The sequence below is a fragment of the Doryrhamphus excisus genome, linkage group LG14, assembly GCF_037039965.1.
Source record: "Doryrhamphus excisus strain RoL-2023G ecotype Guam linkage group LG14, RoL_Dexc_Guam_v1.1, whole genome shotgun sequence".
Classification (NCBI taxonomy): domain Eukaryota; kingdom Metazoa; phylum Chordata; class Actinopteri; order Syngnathiformes; family Syngnathidae; genus Doryrhamphus; species Doryrhamphus excisus.
Genome location: NC_136370.1, coordinates 9,281,316 through 9,298,037, shown reverse-complemented (window position 1 = coordinate 9,298,037; position 16,722 = coordinate 9,281,316).

Genomic DNA, 16,722 nt, shown 5'->3' with positions numbered 1-16,722 from the left:
TATTGAACTCCACCACTGGCATGAAGAGTATGATGCTTTGATGGTGCGGCCGCTGCTCAACACATACGTCTATATTTAGCACTTTTGCATATATCTATAAGAAATGATGCCATGTCTGCCAATATTATGGCCGTAACGGACATAAAGGTCCTTGTACTATATGTTACTCAGAGGTGTTCAAAGGCCGTTTGTGGTCTCTAGGTACACTGAATAGGCCTCACTTGAAGGAAAACTACATTTTTTCAACAGGCTACACCTAGCGTTACCTTTTCCAAAGTCAGAAATAAAAACACAGTAGCAGTAGTGGCAGCTCCAATATGTAGTTTTACCTTTCAGTAATGGTCTGAGGCATTCTGAACTCTGTACTGACGCGCTGCGGGTGAGTGTGTGGTGTACGGCATTAAGCAGCGTTTAATAATAATAATAACAGTGTTGCTGTAGCTTGATCCATATGCATGTGACATTATTTATAAATGGAGTGCTTTTTGGATTTTTTTCATATGGCTTTATAGGTGGAACAAGTGTTCCTCACTTTCTCTCTCTCTTTTTTTTTGGCTGTTTGTGTATCTTTAGAATGCACAGAAAAGAGAAAGACATACAGTAGGTGAGGTAATAAAGATTGCGGCAGATGGGCAAAATTCCCAGAAAATGTAGGTTTCCTTTAAGTTATGTTCTGCCCAGAAATGTGTGTCTTCCCAAGTATCACGCTGTGATATAACACAGAAACAAGCAGAGGGCAGTTGGCAGGCACGGCGAAGAAATAAGGATCATTAGGCTTTCTGTTAAAGTACTCGATTTCTGTCGTTTGTCCTTATAAAAGGTACACAACCTTCCCCACACATCTGTTATACACACAAACAACTCTCTGGGGTGTATAGCATTTCATACTATAGCTGCATCTTGCTGTTGGTCTAGTAGATTTACTTTTCCTGTGGGGGACGTGTTAGCAGGTGTTGCAATGTCGTTTCTCCAAAGAGGATAAAACCTTTCAAGTAATGTCACTCTGCGAAATAAAGGGCACGTCAGCATACATGTTCACATGCTACTTATTTGGGATACACCACGGTCTGTATCTGTATCAGCTGACCCATCTAAATGATCTGTATATGTACTCTGGACTGAAAGTGAGCATGGTTAACCAGGAAATGGGCGGGTCTTTAATGGGTAAGTTATGAAATTAACATGGATTTATGAGAAGTATGGATGAGCCCGATACTAAAAAAAAAAAAGAGTATCCATTATGGATAATAAATTTTTACCATATATACAAGTGGGAGTCACAGAGGTGCTCAGGGGTGCTTTATTCATGTACACAGTACAATTGGGAAGTTGAAAATGGCTGGGCGTTTTTCACAATTCCTCCTCATTATTAGGAATTATTCAGCTTGCCTCTTTTTTGGTTTGTATCTAAAGTTACTTACATGATGGAACCACCACCAAATGTTACTGTGGGTAGCAAGTGTTTGTCTTGGAATGCTGTGTTCTTCACCCGCCATGCATACTGCCAATTATGTCCAAATAACTAAATTTTACCTTCATCAGTGCACAGCACCTTATTCTAAAATGAACCTGGCTTATCCAAATGTGCTTTAGCATACCTCAATTGACTCTGTTTGTGGCAGGTGCGGAGAAAAGGCTTCTTCCGCATGACTCTCCCAGAATAGCTGAATAGTTGAACGATGCACAGTGACACCATCTGCAGCAAGATCATGTTTTAGGTCTTTAGAGGTGGTCTGTGGGTTGAGTTTGACTGTTCTCACCATCCTTCGCCTCTGCTTATCTTTGATTTTGTTTGGCCTACCACTCTGGGAATTAACTAGAACTGTGCCTGTGGTTTTCCAGTTCCTCAGAGTGGAACCTGAAAGCTGAAACCTCTGACCTAGCTTTTGTATCCTGCCCCTAAACCATGATGTTCAAACAATCTACTTTGTTGATCCTTAGTGTTTCCTTCATGCTGCCTTCATGTGGGACATGCTGAATGAACCCAATTTTAAAATTCCAGAGATGCAGAGTTTGTACTTTGTACTTTGCTTTGTTCTTGTATGGATGTTTGTGCCACATAGAAATGTGCAGCTTTCCAAATTATAGGTTGCCTTGTCCTAGCTAGTCAGACTAGTATTTGTCCCACTGAGTCATTTAACTTGAACTAATAAAGCCTGCTCGGATGACAACATGAACAGTCCAGTTGCTTTCAGTTCAATGCCATGCCAATTAACCGAACATGTATGTTTTTGGGATGAATGAAGGAAGCCAGAGAACCCGGAGAAAAAAAAAAAAAAAAACATGCATGCACAGGGAGTAAATGAATGTTTTGGGTTGATGTCTGTTTAAATGTGCAAACTGAACAGGTTCTCCGGTGCTATTTTAGAGATATTGGCTCAGTGTTGCATCATACTACATAACATAGCAAGGTCTTGTTTTATTTGAACAAGAGTCAATGTAAATTTTTGTGAAACACAAGCGAAAAAATGAATTCTCAAAGCACCCCATGGTATTAATAGCATGCCATGTGAGTGGTAGCAGTGAGCAACATAAGACCCGCAGACAATCACCAGATAAATTTTTTTTAGAAAAAACACAATTAATTGCTTTAGGCCACAAAGTCACAACAAAAGTCTAATGTTAAAATGGATTACTTGCAATGCAAATGAGCTAAAGTGATGGGGCTTTTATTTGAAGTTGAACCTTTGTTGTCAGTTCCAACTGTACTCTCTGTTTTTAAACCCAGCAAGGGACCTTTTTACACATTTCAATGGGGAATTTGCCTTTGAATTATTCAACAGACTAATCCACCATCGCCAGTGCTTTGGTCTGTGTGGGCCTGCTGTTCCAAGCACCAGCCAGTTCATCGTAAATGCTCTGCCACGGAGAGAAAGACACAGGGATAAAGACAAAACCTTGGGATGCAACAATGATGTCAAGCTGTGATTGTACTAATAATGTTTATACATTTGCTATTGCTATAAAAAAGTATATTTAAGAACATGGCTGGAGTTTCTGGATGTCACATGAACACATATTATTGGAGCGCATCACCCATTTAATATTAAGCTCTTGCCAGTTATAAACCCATAGATTCATCCTTTTATAGTAACTGTGTGCATCAAACAGCAAACAGATGGTAAATTAATGAAGCACATCGCAGCAAGGAATATGAGCATTTGTATGTTTTTCCTGCAAATTTACAAATTGCAAGAATGTCAGGATTATAGATGTAGATATATTAGCCCATGTAATTTTTTTGTTAATTTTTTGCAGGAACAGATATGAATATATATTTGTGGGTGATTGTAAGATGTTACTTATTCCATTTCAGGGTCTATTTGCAACATTTGGAATGTTTACATGTATTTTCAAAGGGCCCATAGCTGATATCAGTGTGTTTACATTCACTGAACACTAGCTACGTAGTGTAGCTGGGCCTACACTGCACATAAATTTGCCCATAATTGGCCTTGATTTTATGTTTTTTTTTGAGCACTATATTATATTTTGCATTCATTTTCAGTATACATGGTCTTGATTTTCCTAAATGACATATAGGTGCCATTTGATCAATTTTCTCTGAGTCCATCTGTGAAGGTCAGTAGGGATGCTGTTAAGGGTTTACGGACGCATGTGCTATAAATTAGTATATTGGAGACCCAATAGGTGCTATAAAATGCTCATGTTCTGTGTCGTGGTTGTGTGTAATGATCGCCGATGACATTAAAAAAATCTGCTTTGTTGCTTTTTACCAAAACCAAATCCTCACTTGTGTTTATAGCTGAATCAGAAAGGTTATCCATTGAACTTGCCACTACAGTTTTTATGCTGCCATGCTAATGAGGCAAAATGAGGGTTGGTTATTGTTTACATATTATCCAGCAAAAACAGCAGCAGTACAGAAGTCTGCTGTTTTGCAATTTGAGCATCCATCTATCCATACATCCTCAGCTTATCCAGAGTCGGCAGCAGCTTCAGCAGAGAAGCCAAGACTTCCCTCTCAGACTTCCCTTTGTCCAATTCCTCTTGGGGGATCCCTAAGCATTCCCAGACCCAGTGTCTTGGGTCTTCCCCGAGACCCCCTGCCAGTCGGATGTGCCCTGAACATCTTCCCAGGAAGGCGTCCAGGAGGCATCCTGACAAGATGACCAAGCCACCTCATCTAGCTCGTCTCAATGTAGAGAGTTCCTCCCAGATGACTGTGCTTCTCACCCTATCGCTGTACCCGCGATCTTGTCCTTTCAGTCACTACCCAAAGTTCATGATCATAGGTAAGGGTAGGGACGTAGATTGACTGTTGTCATTGACTGGGTCATGACCCCCGTACCTACTGTGCAAATTACGCGCCTGCTTCAGGGCACTTAGTTTTTTGGCCTGGTTACTACTACTAATGGCAGAGGTGCCATTATGGTACCAAGTTTCGGTATGCATTGTTACGGCAGTGCACAGTCACTTCTTTTAAGCGGAACTATAACAAGACCCCGTGGGGGGTCCTAATTTTTTACATTATTGTCAATGATATTTGTGCGCCCCTTGTGCTCAAAATGTTCTGGAACATTTTGTTTTAGAGGTCTATGACTTATGGGCAATCCATGGCTATGTCCCGCCCGTGCCAATCAGATAAGTAGCCATCATAACCAGTGTCTCGTGTGGCATTGTTGGACAGTGACAATTGCTTTCAAAACAACAGGGTGGGAGAAATTAATGTTTTGCGGGGGGAAAAGGCAGAAAAATGCTAGCTATTACAGGCAGTGTGATAGGGGCTAGTACTGTAGTTACAGTCCTCAACACTTTGAACTACCAAAGTACAAACTGTCCTCAACAACAGAGTCAGATATCTTCCCACTCAAGCTACTCGGCGATGCAAACACAACTGTCTGTACATACAGAGTCAGAGTCTATGTCCCGCTGCACTGAGCTTCCTACACCGGTCTCGCCTCGGAAAACATTACCCTCTTTACTGTACGAGCACAACAGAGAGTGGGGAGAGCATGTGGGAGGACGGGAGGAAGGATATGGCAGCTCAAGTGTTTCTCGTTATGGTGAAAATTATGCAAAAGCTCTCCGACTAGCATGAAAGATCAAAGATAAAGGCCATAGGGCATGCACATTAAGAGTTATGAGAGCCCTTAGCTGTGCACTGTTTAATTATTGAAACAAGAAACATCTTAGATATTTTAAAGAGCCACTAATAATGTAGTTTGAAAAGAAACACCCCAGTGAAGACAAAAAAAAGGAAAAGGAGCGAAACCACCCTTTAATTTGCAGAGTTGCTTGAGCGTGTTGGCGAAGCAAGAGTCAAGTTTTGCCCCAGAGTGAGAGAGAACTTTCGACAAATTCGGACGAAAAAGAGCTGCAAAAGATTTCCATCGGTACACCATATAGAACCATCCAATTATCCCAATTACTTCAAATTAGTAAGCATTATTAACAGACATCTCATAAACCCGACGCCGTCACCACCGGCTTACAGCTGTATTTATGATGCAAGCATTTAATCATATATTCATACATCAGCGTATGGCCATTATGGGCAAACACACTTTTGTTGGGCGCCTGTGAATGTGTTTTTACAAGAAACTTGGACTGAATGCAAAGTTTATTCTCATTACAGTAATTACTTGTCCCTTTATGGCTTTTAAGGCATTGTCTTGTTCTTACTTTATTTCAGTGGCTTTAAATGCATATGAAAAAAAAAATATTAAGTGCTAATTGGAGAAGATGGTCATTATAATACAAGAGCTACAAAATAAAAAAAAAATATATGAATGAAATTAGGGTCTCGCCCAGGGCTTTTGCAGTTTGGATTCTACAATATGTTGTGCAAAGTTGTGCAAAATGTAAGCGTTGCTGTTGTGCATGACATCAGCAAGACCTATACATGAACCAAATGATTGGTGCATTTGTTTTGTGGCTTTTTATTCCAAATATATTTCAAAAGAGGAAGCAGACTCACCAAGGGTTGTTAAGAGAAGAATGTTGCGCACCTAAAAATATGCCTCATGGAACACATACACACACAATTAATTGCAAATGTTGATCTGAAATTGGAGGAGAATGTCATTATAATACAAGAGCTACAAAATTAAAAAATATATGAATGAAATTAGGGTCTCGCCCAGGGCTTTTGCAGTTTGGATTGTACAATATGTTGTGCAAAGTGGTGCAAAATGTAAACGCTGTTGTTGTGCATGACATCAGCAAGACCTATACATGAACCAAATGATTGTGCATTTGTTTTGTGGCTTTTTATTCCAAATATATTTCCAAAGAGGAAGCAGACTCACCAAGGGTTGTTAAGAGAAGAATGTTCCGCACCTAAAAATATGCCTCATGGAACACATACACACACAATTAATTGCAAATGTTGATATGAAATTGGAGGAGAATGTCAATGTCAATCAAGCAGGAGGGTTTCAAGGGGCAGGAAACCGTGATTTGAAAGTAGACATTTTTATGGGCGTCTCAATTACTGCCATTGGCTAGCGATCCCGGACCGAAACCCTCTGTGAAAAGCATGCCTCCAGTATCAATACAATGAGAAATATTCAGGCTTTTTCCGGTTTCTGATTGGTCAAAATACACTTGACAGCCGACAAATGTGATTTCATGTTTTAAGCCCTTCTGTGTGTCCACATAGATCATTTTCACTCTGAGCGCATGAAGGTATATGTTTTTAAACGGAATCTATGTACATGTAGACTAAGCCCTGGACCCTGATAAGCTTGCTCACATCTCAGCAATGAAGCTCTAGCCAGTCGTAAGGACCAAACATTTCTGTGACCAAACAGCGAGGGAGGAAAAGGGGGCTAAGGGCCACATTAATCCATGTCAGTGCAGGCCAAATTATTTATCACCTTGTGCAAACAAACTGTGTCCTGGACAGCCTGTCAGAGTGGGGGGATGGTGGGGAGGGAGGGGGCGTGTGAGGTCCGTAAGGGCTGCCAGCTACTCTGCGGCCTGACCCCCATCACTCTTCTGCTTATCTCTCCTCCTCGGCCAGCTCCTCATTACTCCTCGCACACAGGCGACCAGGGCCTAGTGACTATACACAGACATACACAATGAGATAACTGATGAAGTGGGCCTGTGTCTTTATTTTAGCCTGCTGTGACATCCCCACTACATTTTATTTGGGTTTTCTTTAAAGCACCAGCAATAGTTTATGTATCCACTTGTTCTTTTGTGTGCCGATACTTGTTTGTGTGTTTATGAGCAGCATGTGGAGAGGCTGGAGGGAAGCAGAAGGCTGCATCTGGACTCTGGGAAGCAGGCTGCTCAGCCTCTCTCACCCAGGCGGGCCCAAGAGTTCCAATCAATAACCAGTCCCTGTAGCTGCCCCGAGCAAGCTGTTTGGAAAGTCAGAGTAGCATGAAATGGCCATTATTAAATTACTGGGATGGACACATTTAGAAGGCCATTGCATTAAGAGAGCAAGCTCACCCAATTAGTGGATCAGCACATTAATAGCCCTGGATGAGAACACCATCTGATCAGAGATTAGATGTACACAATCTATTGACCTATTTTAGTGGGCCACTGAAAGCTTCATATAGCATTCGCACGCTGCAACACTAACTCATGTAGCGTAAGCCACAATGGATGGTTTTATACTTCATGCATGATTCATGTTTGGACTCAAAGCCAAAGCTTCGTGATCTTACTGCAATTGTTCTTTTGCTGAGTCAAACCTCATCCATTTACAAGTAGCAAAGCCGTCTTCGGGACAAAGAGGGATTGTTGTAAGATGTTCCCTCTGTCTGGTCCAAGTGCATTCTCCAGAGAGGAAAAATAAGAACTGATTTACTTTCTCGGTTATTCTACAAAGTCTGTGCCATGTGCTTGAAAAGGAGACCAAAGTAAAGAAGCCGATGGCAGCATGAGGTTGCACCAATCACTGCGTTTGTTTTTGCTTGTACAATTTTAAATTGTTAAAAACGTGCAACATTTATACATTCAGTGTGAACCTACCTGTAAAGAACACGTTCTGTTAAGAATTAGGATGATTTTGTTTACAAAATATTCCAGCAAATACACAAATGAATATATGATATTAACATACATATTTAATGTATATTTATATTATTATTACATAGCAACAACAAATAATTAAAATAAAATAATAATTAAAATAATTGTACATGCCTCAATAAATATCAACTAAATAAAAAAATACATAAAAAATACATAAATAAAAAATACATAATAATATTGCATTAATAATCATTTGTTTAAGGATAAAAGGAACATTTTGTGATTATGATTATTTCAAAAGGTCTAATAAACGAATACATATCTTTTTTCAATATGTGGCAAAAATAAAACTGTTACTACAAAACAAACAACTTACTCACAAATAAATTAATAACTGAATTTTAATAATACCTAAAAATAATATTTTTTGTATGTGCCTGTGAATATTCTTATCCATCTAGGTAATTGTATTCTAGGGTTAAAACGTCTTCTAAGACAACCTGAATAATGCAATTGATCGATTGCCCAGAACATAGTCTCTGACTGTTTTAATACCTTGAAATTTTTGCTAAATAAAGCTATAGGCAAACTATTGTTTGTGGACCGTAAGGTGGCAGAATGTGAGGTTTTAACACTAATTTCCAGGGGGAAAAAAAAAAAAACCAGACACAGTGCTTCACTTTTTATGCAACATCTTGAAAAATTCTGCCAAACATTGCTGTAATACAGCAACATCATTCACGTCAATACATTTTATAACAAGTCGCCACCGGCTCAGCACACCATCGTGTCTTCAAAGCCCTGGGCATAGTTTTAGTTTTTTTGTGACTGATGTTTTTACTATAAATTATTCACCCTGCAGAGGCGCTTGCTTAGGATAGCAGCCCTTGTTTTTAAAGAGCACCTTGTTTGCTCCTAATTTTACAGCTGGTCAGGCAGAAGTACTGCAGCGAACCTGCGGGTCAGACAGGCAGATGGGAATTGCCATCTCCCTGCGCACTTCCAGTGCAGTTCTAAAGGCTGTGAACAGACATGCAGACACATACACACAAGATTAGTCGAGTCGTTGTAGGCAGAGGTTATGGGGTAACTAAACCGCCGGGATGCCAGGATCGTTATTTCACTCTCATCACAGACTTGTGTCCACCTCCAGCATGGTGTGTCTCAACAGCACCATCATTATCAAGCACACAACCTTTTTCCACCTCGACAATCAGCCTACGGCACCGATGTTGCCATCAGGCCAAGGTAAAGTGTGCATGTGTATTGATTTCACACTCCGATATTCACCCACACAGACACGCAACATCCAGTCTTTCACTTGTTAACCTTTAACCAGTTAGAATGTAGACTACAGTATGGATAAGAATTTCATTTCTGGTTTTATGGTTATCATATCACAAAAAAGCACAACAAACACAAATAAAAACACCATAGAGTTAATCTTTTAGATGTTAGTTTAAAATATTGGATATTTTCATTGAACTCCAAATTGTATGACTTTCGGGACATTAACTTTGGAGGTTCCACTGAAATTGAGCCACCCTGCACAAGTTTAAAAACATATGCTTGAAGAATCACAGGTCCCTAAAGGCTGACAGTGTTCCGTGTGAAAAAAAAAAAAGTTACTTGTGAATGCTGCCCTCTCAACTCTGAAGGCTTCAGTTTCCTGTCAGCAAAATTGGCCCAGACAGGCAAAAATGTCTCAGCAAAGTGATGAAATATTGAGTCGGTTTTGATTATGAACTCCCTCTTACCTCTCGCAGCTCCTGCGACTTGGCTGAGGTATTGACGAGGTGAGATTTATACGCATTTTATTTTCTGCTGTATTCCCTCTTTCTGGCTCAGAAATGGTGCGTTGTCTGACAAAAAGCTTTGCAGTCTTCCACTCAACTGACCTGAACTCACCCCAACATTTTCTCTATCTCAGCTTGTTTGCAGTATGGCACAGGAGGAATTGTATTATGGGGTGCCGATGTGTCATTGAGTACAGCTCAACAAAATAATCTTTCTGTGCCCACAGGGAGCAGTTGAAGTCTTACTTACAAATTTAAGGCATTCAATGTATTTACTATTGGCAAATCATCATTATTGTTATATATTTATGCTGTAGTTTTGAAGCCTATAGTATACCAAGTACACCAAATATATTAAAGGGGACCTATTGTGCTTTTTCCGCTTTTCTGAACGATACATGTAGTTAAAATGTTGTATTCTTGTGTTAAATGATGCCAAAGTTTCAGATATGAGGTTTGCTCATTTGGAAGTGAGCCCTGAAAGAAGTTTGGGATGGCTCACAAAGCTTAGTTTTAGAGGGCGTTACAAAACTGTTCCTTTGTGATGTCACAAAGGAGCGTGGCCATAGGCACAATACACTCTCTGCCCTCCCCCCAAAAATGTCTCAAAAAAATCAAAACTCACAATTGCTTGGCAAATGTTAATTCACCCTGACTGTCATGAACCGGGTCTTGAACACATAGGATGAAGAATTCAGTGATGAGGTATGAGATCGGGAGCTTGGTGTATTTGTTTACTGTTTAATTGTTGAACTCACTGGCTTGTTATGTTAACTAAGCCTATTCAGGATGCCTGGTATGTTTTGTATGCTATTGTGTAGCTGAGCAACGTGTTACGTTAACATAGTGGACTCCTATTTCGCCTGTTGTTCTTGCTCTTAAAAATTTTGAGAAATACATTTTCAAATGTGTCTGTGAATATTGAAATATTCTTAGGGCATTAAATTGATCGTAACTGGATTTCTCAGGTTGTCTTAGAAGACGTTTTGCCTCTCAGTTGAGCAGGCTTCATCAGTTCATGCTCAAAGACTCCGCGGGACATACACCACTCAGACCAGATAGGACACCTCTAGAGCTGAAAGGACAGTGGGAGATGACGTGGTGTTGCAGAAGTGGGATTCGGGATCTTGGCAGACCCACTGACATAAGGCAGTACATTCTCAGATATTATAGTCAACGTTTACACACAAATGTAAATCATATGCAACCTTTAAAAATGGGCAAACAAGAACAGGGATAAAGATGTAGACTTTACATTTGAGCAGGACTTAAGTCTGTAGTGATAATGACACGATGAATAAGACATATGGAAAAACATTCAGAGAAACAATCCCTTTGGGTTGAAAGAGAGATGGTCCAAAGCCAAGAGCAATGCTCTCATTCTGCTTCAGCAGAGGAAAGATGAACTTTCACCATCTATTTTCTCCAGCCAGTTCTATTTATTTGGAAATCTCTATGACTAGGAGGTCCAACATATAATGGCCGGGAAGGATGGAAGAGCATGCATACCCTAACTAATACCCAATGCCTGTATGTCCCCTGTATCTCATCTCCTGATCTCCAGAGGTCCGACTGGCAAGCATCACCTTTAACACGACGGAGGACCTGCTGGTACCACTGATGTGTTTTCTCCACTCTATTTCCTTCAGTGCTCATCGGCAGCATGCTCGCAAGAACAAACAACTGATTAAACACCAGCAAAAAAAAAAATAAAAAGGCTGCCTGCTGCTGGCCCACATGGAAGTGGCCCAGATCTATGGGGAGGGGAGTTGTGGAAGCCTGCTGCTGGGCCGAGGGCCAAGATTTGATCCACCGTCGACTGGCGTCCTTCCAGCCCAGTGGAATGAGTGTTCTGCTCGTGCCCCCCATCCTCATCATCAGCAGCACCCCCCCCCCCCCCCCCCAAGTATGATAGATGCTCTGTCCGCTCCCTACAGCAGGGAGAACGCATTAGACATCTGTATAATTGACTGAGGATGAGGGAGAAGAAGGGCAAAAAGATGGAAAGCTGGGGAGACAGATTGAAAGTGTGCGTGTTTGCACTTGACGGACATGTCGGGCAAAGAGTTCACATTTTTCGATGTGAAGGCCAGACGGGAGGCATTAGGAGAACCGAAGAACGTAGAAGGTGAGGGGAAACATGGCGGGTAAAAGGACAGGAGGAGAGCTGGCACAAAACAGGCTGGCTCACACTCCACAGGACATCCTTTCACACACATTACACATGTCTTCTCCAATCCGCTCACACAAGCGACTCTGGAGATGCACGGTAAAAACTGGCTTACACTTCTCTCTGATGAAACTCGCACTATTTGTTGTACCCTGTAATAATGTGCTCCAGTTTTGGGGGGTTTTGGGATAGAATATTTAAATTCTAAGGTTCTCTGACAACGCTTGGCATATGATTCAAGGGGGACAGATTCGAATACAGTGGAAAAGATCTCGTCCCAAATCTGTTATAATTTAGTTGACAGAAATTTTCATTCATACATTCATGCATTCATTTTCTATACCGCTTATCCTCACGAGTGTTGCAGGCATGCTGGAGCCTATCACTACCCTGAACTGGTTGCAAGCCAATCACAGGGCACATATAGACAAACAACCATTCATACTCACATTCATACCTATGGACAATTTGGAGTCACCAATTAACCTAGCATGTTTTTGGAATGTGGGAGGAAACCGGAGTACCCGGAGAAAACCCACGCACAGCGAGAACATGCAAACGCCACACAGAGATGCCCGAGCGGGGAATCAAACCGGGGTCTCCTAGCTGTGTGGCCTGCGTGCACTGTGCGGCCCACAGAAATCTTATTGGAAAAAAATGCATCACCTGTCATTGACTTAACCTGCCTTTGATTCAAAATCAGATTGGATCGGCTCTAGCTCATTTGCAATATGTAAATATAAGTACAAATATGTATGAAACTGAAACATACAAGAAACAAGGCAATTTTATATCAACAATTTTACATTAATTACAAAAATTAATATGTCCATTGTTGTAAACAGGTTGTCTATGCTCTTACTATGAAAATATTCAATTTTCCAGTTTATAATTCACTTACTACAGTTTGGAAAAATAGTTTTATCAACTTGGAAGTCAATCAGCATCCTTGGATTTAAGTAACAACACCCACAATGTAAAGTGTGTTTTATTTATATTCCAAACACAGACAAAACACTACACCAAATGTTATCATTTAAAGTACATGCTCTTATAAGTACACTGCGCACATATCAAAAGCTGCCACACAGTTTATTTGAAAGCCATCACATGTAACTTTCCAGGGAAAATAACATAATTATAAGAGTACACAGACTTGTTCATTATTAATGGTGCTGCTTTTCAAGCGCCTGGCTGAAAAGACCTCTCAATAATTTATCACCATGGAGACACATGTCAAGTCAGTGTGCTTGGACACTTCATGAATATCAAATAGATATGCAAAACAAAAGGAGTACATAAGACATCATTAAGCACACTTGCTTCCAACACTTCCAACCAATCAGTGTAGCCTTGATTGTTCACCGCACCTTCAATCTGATCGCAATACTTTCATTTTGAGCTTTGATGAAACACTTGGGAGGCCACGGAGCTACAACCCCTTTGCCACTTGGCGTCCTAATGATGGCTTTTTTTAAGGGAATCCATGGGAGATACACGACAAAGTAGCTTTTAGATTATGCTTTAATGACCATCCTTGATCAGTTATTAACGAGACAGTTCTCATTAGTTAATTGAATAACTTACAAAATGTGGTCACACAACGCAACTTGTGTCTTTGGAATCATTTCAAGCATTAGGATGATGATGAACTTGAGATGAGAGGGCCGAGTGATGCTCTGTCTTTATCGCTACTAAGTGCCTGATGAAAAACAGGCTGCAATGACAATGTGACTCTGAGGCTTAGCTCATTCATGTGAATGCATATCAGATTGTTGCCAAATACCTGATCAACTGTAGTGAAACAGTTTTCATTCACAATCTTTATCTATATGTATCTATATTATATATGTATTTATTTCCCTTTTTCTGTGCAATGGAGCGAGAAAACTAGTTACTATAAGCTAGCTAACAACGAACATCATAGGAAATACCAATTTTGACACTTTAGCATTCACAAAAAAAAACCGCAAGAGAGTACCTTTTACATAACTGTCTTGCACACGTATTAACAAAGGTACAGCGATATTATTATTGTAGCAGCTGACATGAAAAACTTTCTTTTTCTGGTGGACTGACATGACGCCTCGCTAACCGCTCATCTCAACATCACTCACAGACAAAAGAGCGGATGCCTCGCTCATAATTTTGCCACAAATACTTAATAAGATGCTCGTTTGCGGCCAGCATTTTTTACCCAAGGACTAGAGCACACATTTTATGCCGGAAAACTCAGCCATACCAATGAGAGTGGATATCGTAAGTGTGGTCTCTGTATCTATGGTGTTGTTGTTGAAGGAACTAGCATAGTATATGTGTATGTGTATATGTGTATCAATGCGCTTGGAAAATAATTTTCTGATACTGCAGTTATTACATGTTATCATCAGCATATATATATATATATATATATATATATATATATATATATATATATATATATATATATATATATCATTCCCACTTCCTCTTTCTTGTATTTACACAAACACATACCTGTAGCCACTTTGTGATAATAACAGCACAGCACTACAGATAGAGATGCTGCCTTGACTTTCATTAAAGGATCAGATTTGACCAAAGAAACAAGGCCCTCCACTAGCAAAACAAATTTATTTTCACTTTGCATCCATTTGGGTGAAAACACCTCATCCGAATGGAATGATTGGATGGATTGCAAACGGACAGAGCATGCTGTGTTGTGCATGCATATCCATGCATGTGTTCAGTATAAGTAGATGGAATTCATGCTTATAGATGCATGACACATCCTGTTAGCTTACTCGGACTAGAGTTCAGGGTCACTGTAGGTATGTGTGTGTGCGTGTTTGTGTCAGGAAAGCAGAGATGAGGGGGCTGCTTGGGGGGTCTCAGAGCAACAGGTGAGAGTCATGCTGGGTGTTCTCTCGGTTCACTGCTAATGGAGTTCAATCTGGATATGGGGATATCGTCTCACCCTCTGGTTTCTCCTTGCAGCTCAGCCACTGTGGGATTGCAAATGTTTCTTTTTGTACTTTTTGTGTAACTCGACATTGGAAAAGGGGATATTTAAAAGTCACACATAGATATAAGAAAATATAAATGCACTACAAGAGTACAGTAAATACTGCAATTTATAAATTCATCATGCATTGCCATTTGTGCATGCAGGAGTTGTCTGCATGATGGATTCCCTGTTTTTCCAGAAGCAAGAACAAGTCAAGATGCCCAAGCAGGCCATGTGTCAAGAAAAATGGTATAAAGGGACTTTACTTTTACTTTTGCAGGACCTTTCTCCCTTCAAGGTACGCAAAGTACTTTGACACTGTTACCACATTTATATTCTGATGACATAGCATCAAGAGCATCTGAGTGGGTCAGTATCTTACCCAAATATACATCAACATGGTCACAAGAGAACTGAGGATACAACTAGCCATCTAGTTGGGAGACAACCACTCTACCACATGGGTTATGGCGCCTCCAAGAAAGCCAAAAGGACCTCTTCAACGCTGGACTAAACATGGCTCCATCACTATGATCCAGAGATTAAAAGCCAGTCCAAGTAATGTGGACATTATCACTCAGTACCTCCAAAGAAGCCCAATAAAGCCTTTTCAGGCAACATCAATCTCACAGTCTTTCACTGTCTCTCTAAACCAAACTGCTGACCAAGGCCTGCAAGACAACATCCTGGACCTACGAACAGTTTGGAGTCTCCAGTTAACCTAATTGAACATGCGTGTTTTTGGGGTGTGTGGGTGGAAAACAGAGTGCCCATAGTGGAGAATATGCACATGAATGAATGAATGATGGTTCTGTCACAGAACAAACTGCATGGAATCCTGGAAACGGACTCCTACACCGTGTTGAAGAGAATGCAGCAGACATAACCTGATTCTAGAGTTCTTTGCATTCTTCAGCCCCTGTGTAACTCATTTTACATGTGCAGATGCAATCACTACTACAATGTTCTGTCTTGAGAAGAAGAACTTTCCCAAATAAACAACAAATAAGGATCTTATCATTTTTCACTTTCTGACTCGCTCAGTCACCTCCAGTTATTCATCCATTTACCTGCACTTTCTCCCTCTTTCTTTATTTGCTTTTGTCATTGCATCCGTTCACATATACACGCAAACACACACAAACGAAGATTAAGGCATGATCAGCAACATGTCTGCCAGACTCAACCAACTTCAGCATCCAGGTCCTAATGAGCAGCAGCTCTACATGCTGCTGCTGCTGTTTCTTTGTTTTTTTTTTTGAGGAAAGTTAAACATTAAATTAAGCTAACCTAGATGGATAGCGGCATCATTTTCACACTGAACAAAAATGCACTGCGATTATCTATCAGCACACAATTACTGTATATGTTGGGATAATATTTCAGCATGGAAATGTGTTTCCAGGAAGTGAAGCAGAACAATTGCATGACAGCACTTATTGTTTATTCCCATTTAATGGGTATATATTTCCTATCATGCAATACAACAAGCCTCTTGGCTCCACTTTAAAGATAATTGTGTTGATCGCCAACTGTGGTGAAAACAACAAAACATAGTGAGGCCATTTAAATACGGATACACAAGTAATCTTACCAAAGTACTATATGTTTAAATTCATGCACTGTGTTAATACCACAACAAGACATGCGCCATGTTGTACACTAACCGGAGAATGCCGTAGAAAGCCACTGGGTTTCACTGTGTATCTTTATTCTCACCCGCATTCAGAAATTCGCATCCACAGCGACTAAAGTGATAAATTGATTCCCAGACATGGCAGAATGGTTGAAGTGACACCACATTCCTCCAG